The sequence below is a fragment of the Patiria miniata genome, unplaced genomic scaffold (assembly GCF_015706575.1).
Source record: "Patiria miniata isolate m_02_andy unplaced genomic scaffold, ASM1570657v1 HiC_scaffold_16, whole genome shotgun sequence".
Classification (NCBI taxonomy): Eukaryota; Metazoa; Echinodermata; class Asteroidea; order Valvatida; family Asterinidae; genus Patiria; species Patiria miniata.
The window spans coordinates 5,622,728-5,629,382 of record NW_024037054.1 but is presented as its reverse complement, the minus strand read 5'-3'; positions in this window follow the sequence as shown (position 1 = coordinate 5,629,382).

Genomic DNA, 6,655 nt, shown 5'->3' with positions numbered 1-6,655 from the left:
TTTGTGAAAATCCATCCATGTTAAGGTACCTTTAGACCGCGACTCATGAGAGCCATGTTGGCTGGCGCTGACAGCCCTTGCTATGGGACTTACAACACAAAAACGAAACTGAGGGCATCATGCACCTACGTCTTAGGCTCACTCCAAAATTTTCAATTCTCAAGCCTTGCCGATTTGTCAGCATGTTGGCCTATTCATCTGCTATCCACCAAGGTATAGTTTGTCAAAATCCATCTATGTTAAGGTACCTTTAGACCACGACTCATGAGAGCCATGTCGGCTGGCGCTGACAGCCCTTGCTATGGGACTTACTGCACAAAAACGAAACTGGAGGCATCATGCACCTACGTCTGGTGCTCACTCCAAAAGTTTCAAGTCTGAAGCCTTGCCGATTTGTCAGCATGTTGGCCTGTTCATCCGCTATCCACCAAGGTATAGTTTGTCAAAATCCATCCATGTTAAGATCTTTTAGACCGCGACTCATGAGAGCCATGTCGGCTGGCGCTGACAGCCCTTGCTATGGGACTTACTGCACAAAATCGAAACTGGGGGCATCATGCACCTACGTCTGGGGCTCACTGCAAAAGTGTCATAAATGAAGCCTTGTCGATTTGTCAGCATGTTGGCCTATTCATCCGCTATCCACCAAGGTATAGTTTGTGAAAATCCAACCATGTTAAGGTACCTTTAGACCGCGACTCATGAGAGCCATGTCGGCTGGCGCTGACAGCCCTTGCTATGGGACTTACTGCACAAAAACGAAACTGGGGGCATCATGCACCTACGTCTGGGGCTCACTCCAAAAGTTTCAAGTCTGAAGACTTGCCGATTTGTCAGCATGTTGGCCTATTCATCCGCTATCCACCAAGGTATAGTTTGTGAAAATCCAACCATGTTAAGGTACCTTTAGACCGCGACTCATGAGAGCCATGTCGGCTGGCGCTGACAGCCCTTGCTATGGGACTTACTGCACAAAAACGAAACTGCCCACTTCTGACTCCAAACTTATAAGAGAATGTAGCCACGCTATTTAGCTCCACATCCGTGTCAAAATAGTTGGATGATAAAGTTTTTGATGAATAGGGCACTTAAAGTCGAGATATAGTAAGTCACATCATAGCCGATTGAGCGCCAAAGTTAGGCAGTCAAATGGAAAACCGCAAAGAAATAAACTTGGCCAAGACATAGTTGCGTCAACTCCAAACTTGTGGGAGAATGTAGTTACTCGTACTAGCTCCATATTCAAATTTCAAAATATTCTGAGATTTCTGAAGAAGGGCACTAAATGTCGAGATATAGCAAGTCATGTCATAGCTGATGGAGCACCGAATAAAAGGCAGTCAAAATGCAAAACCGCACAGAAATAACCACAGCCAAAACACAGTTGCATATCCCTAATTTTCTCCAGTTATATTTGGTCAGCCAACTCCATACTTGTGGGAGAATGTAGCCACATTACCTAGCTCCACATCCATGTCAAAATATTTCGAGATTTCTGATGACAACGCCGCTGCCATATTCATGTCATAGCTGGCAGAGGGCCAACAGACTGATCGGCAGGCAAATGGAGAATACTGCACAGAATTATAGTCGGCCGAAACTAATTGTCTACAGGTATCTGATGAATTCAAACGTGTTGTATAATGTAGTCACACTAGCAAGGTCCCTATCCATGTCAAAATATTCCAGAATTACTGATGGCAAGGGCACTAAAAAATGAGATATTGCTAGTCACATCTTAGCTCGCAGAGCACCAACTGATAGGCAGTCAAATGGAATATATTGTACATATATATAACCTTGGCCAAAACATGGATGCGCATGTCAAATTATCTTCAACTTTGTATTTGATCTGCGGACTTTAAATTTGTTGGGAACTGTAGCCACAATATCCAGCTCCCTATCCATGTCAAAAATCCGAGAATTTCTTTCTAGAAAGGGACTCATACTCGAGATTTAGCATAAGTCATATCATAGCTGGCCCAGGGTTCGCTGACAGGCAGTCAAATAGTGCACAGAATGTCTCAAACTAAACGCATATGGATATGTCAAATTATTTCAACAAAAGCAAATCATCCTATTGCCTTTATTGTCGTATGGCTTGGAATATACATTGAGGTAAGAGCCGTTATACAGGGTGATTCAGAAAAAGCGGAACCAAAATCCCATAAAGTATATTTCATATTTAAAAGAATATTTAGCACCGACAACAATAATGAATGAAAAGCCAATTTGATAAGCTACTTTTTTATTTTAAAAAAATATACAAATTGCTCAATCCGTTCAAAGAACATCACCATTTACTGAACACAATGACCCTAAAACCCGTCTCGTCAAAAAAAAGCCATTCATTGTGTGTTTTGAGTGTTTGGAACAACAACGAAAATGACACAGAATACATATATCAAAAACTACTATCAACTGTAGCATATCTTTATTAACAAATCTGGCAAACAATTTAATTAATAAAATATACTTTTTAAAGGACGGGCCTTCAAAAGAATTCTGTTGAATATGTTTTATCGTTTATACTGAGATTTAATCGCTGGTGATGTTTGAAGAAAGATGCGATGACGATTCTTGAATTCGCATGGGGGGGGGGACGAGACAGGTTTTAGGGTTATTGTGTGTAAATGATGATATTTTCTAAACGGATTGACTAATTTCTTTTTTTTTCATCAAACAGTACCTTGTGAAATTGGCTTTCTAGTCATTATTATTTTGGGTGCTGCATATTTGTTTAAATATGAAATATAATGTTTTGGGGTTTGGTTCCGCATTTTGTTGTACTCACCCTGTAACATTATTAAAAACAATAATTCAGTAACATAAGAAGTGCAAACACTTACCAGACTCAGCAGTGTTGAAGAATTTCTTGAGTAGCTGCGACGTTGAACCACATCAGCTTTATCAGCCTGCCATGCATGATAGCGTCCGAGGGTTACAGGGAAATTGATGAACGGATGCCCGTGAAAACCCTATAGCTAGCAACGGCAAAACGATCAAACGGTCTTTTTAAAAGGTGTTGTTTAAACAATTTTTAACAATGTTCATTGCTTCCTTATTCAAGGCCACTATCCTATATCACTTCTCCAATAAAGGGCCATACAGAAGGTTAACACCTTGAGGCCATTTCTTTTTACAATTAGCATGTTGTTTACAAGGAAGAAAGTGAGCATTATCATGTCTAAAAAAAATCGGAAAGTCGAAAGACGCCAGTATACAAATATAACAATTAACATGTTTAATTTGAGGATGGACAGTCGATATTAGCTCTAACAAGTTTTGGAAGATGATAAAATAGTTCCTAAGGCGAAATTAAAGGGGCACTTCGTCCTGAAAACCACGAAATGTGCATGTTTCTGGTTCTGGTTTAGTCAGTAAAATTCACTCAGGAATATCACATAAAAAAAAAAAATATTGACTTTAAATTAGAATATCGCGCACAAGCACGGTTCCAAAGCGAAAAGATAGTTTTCGAAAAATGTATCAATAACCAATACCTTAAGGATGAGAAATCCCGTGTGCATCCATGTTTAAGAACGGCCTAATTAGCACTAATTATTTACTGTCAATTAAACTTTTGAGCACAAGAGCAAAACCTTTACTTAGGCTGCTTGTGACTATAATGCAAGATCCACAACTTAAGAATAGATTTTCCCGTGCATTTTGTGCTTAAGAACGAGTTAAAGTTCAATAATTAGCCGCTTTCTAAGGTGCTTTTTGTTTAATGTGTTTAAACATTGAGCACAACGATCATTCCAACACCAAATGGTGCGTTACGAGTCAGCGTCTGCAGAATGTCAAGTTAAGAATAAAAAAAAAACTCGTGCAAAATCTGCGAACCGCTTTATTTACCGCGAAATAACGCAAAACCGTAAAGCCCGGTTCATACTTCATGCGAAAGCGAATGCGAAGCGAATTTGACGTCATAAAACATTCGCTGCGAAATTCGCCCGAGTTGAAATATGTTCAACTTTTACGAATTCGCAGCGCGAATACTTGCTACGACGTCACAAGTCGCGTTCGCTTTCGTTTTCGCGTAGAGTATGAACCGGGCTTAACTCTTTTTTTGTGAAATGACGTAATAGCATTGAGGCATACGTATCAGTTTGCAAAACAGCCCCCAAGAATCGCGAAATACCATGACAGTAATTTTAAAAATAAACACGTACCGTACACATGTACTGTAAAATAACAGAGTGTTACACAGTTTTGGAATTACAACGCATTATTTGTAAATTATTCATTCTTTTTCAAAAACTTCTAAATCCCCAGAAACACTCCCACTTCCTGATCTCACGGTATTGTAGAGGTTCCGACTTATGCATAATTATGTATAGGCCTCATTAGTACTTTTTTGGTATCAATCATTTAATTCATAAACAAATAATTATACATATATAGGTTTTCCCCTTCCTCCACTTAAAAGTACACATTCATAACAGTTCCATGGTCTATTTCGATCAAAATCAAAGAATGTCTTGAATCAAGAATCACTCTATAGGCCCTATATGAACCATTATACACATGAATGTATTGATCTGATAATATATGATATATTGCGGTGGGTTTTTTTTACTTTCTTTTTTAAGAAACTGTGCGCCTTTGGTTGGAAAAGTTTAACACTCCATGGACAGCTGTAAAAATTGTGTTACTTTAATTAAACATGCGTATGACTTCCGTTAGTTGGGATCTATGTTTTCCGGATTAGTGGAAAAACATGCCCGTTTAGAACAGCGCTTCTTTGGTGTGTTCAATTCAATAGCAGTTTGTAAAGGGGAAAATCATCGATCCCGGCCATTTTGTATCATCCTTTTTATGCCGAGAGGACTCGCATCAAACTGGGGAGAAAATCCAAATGGCCCTTAGGATCCCTGGCATACTAATGTGTTCGCCATATCATCCTAAATCTCTTGCTTGCTTTCAGGCCTTCTTCGTAATGTATCTCTCTTTAATAATTCAGGCTCCGCCATGAGTGAATCTGCTTTACAGTCCATTCATGTATCAGGTAGGCTTTGATACATCGTCAAAAAATCTAAATACCATGAGAATTGACTAACTGGGCATTATTGCGTAATTCGCAAAATCATGACTATCTCGAATATTTGGGCCGGCATAATATTAATGCATAATATCGTATATTGCACTATGTTACATTGCAGTGGTTTTGCAATGCAGTACGTGGGTAGCGATGCTTTGGTGTGCATTGCGTAATACTTTTTAAGCCGTGCAGAAATCGGCAATTAACTTGTCGTTCTTAAGTGAATTTTGCACGGGATTTTTTATTCGTAAGTTGAAATTCTGCAAGAGCAGACTCATTCATGACTGTTTGGTGTTGGAATGATTGTTCTAATGAACTTAGACATAAACAAATGTTTAGGCGGTGTCCCCTCCCAGACGCACGGGTATGACACTTAAGAATTGCGGTTTTGAAGGTTGGACACCCCACCTACTCGCTGCCGCCATTAAACCTTTTGTGAGAGACCTCAATGGGCTCTCGGATTATATGGGTAAAATACGAACAAGGAAATATTTGAGAGGATTTCTGACCAAGAGGATAACGCAGAAACGGTCACTATTAAGAGCAGGAATTTGAAATCCCCTAACAGACGCAAAATGCTTTGAATGTTGTAATTCCAGGCCATTATAGCAAAAGGGATTTGATTTCGCATCAACGCTGTTTCTTTCAACGGCCTCATAATGTACAATCTCCGTAAAAGTGGGATGCAGAACAATTACTGAAGTGTATAATGCCAACCTTTGGAAATTGCCCAACTATAGGCCTATTTGGATTGAAAAAAAACTATTGCCTGTTGCAGCCGATTTTTTGTTTATTTACGCCATTTGCCCCTTACTGTTTAAAAATATGGCCAACTCCCAGCAATGGCGAAATTCTTGAATTATTTTATTTTCACTTGGGTGAGCAGCTCTATGGGTGAGCTGGCCAAATGCAGAAAAGAAAAGAAAAGGTGAAATTATCGGAATCGTTCTTTGCCGGCGCAGCCCCCCACTTTTTAGCGTCATGACCCGCCCCTAAAAGGGTCAGACAAAATGGCATTAAATGGTTTTGAACTTGTTGAAGTACCGCCTATGCTATATGTGTTGGGAGAGAGTGTACCCAAAAATACATATAGAGTCCGCCCCACTAGAGCACATAGGAAAGGGCGCGCAGTGACGGTTGTTGCAACTATATAGGCTTAGTACTAGTACTTTTTTTCCCGGTCGTCAGAGAGCATTGCCAAAAAAAAAATGTTGATATTTACCCAACTGCATGAAGACCATGATTTTGGAAATTTCAGAGTTGTGAAGAGAAGCTTGAGGAAACTGTAGCTTGAGGAGCCTGCGTCTCCATCTTGTCTCTCAACATTTCTGACATCTTCATGATTTCCTTCCGACGCGGATACAGCCAAAGGTGTTGTATTTACACCGAAGCGGCGGGTAAGAAATTTGAGAGCGCCTGCCACACGTGCTTGTGGAAGAGATGTAAACGAGCCGACCGTCGCATCAGCAGGGCTGCACATTCCTTGCAATTGGCATAAAATAATCATATGGCCATTGCAAATTGACATGAATTGGATATTTGTACATTCCACACACACAAAGATGGAAATGTGGTCCACATTGTAACGTTTTGTAAAAGTGGATACACACA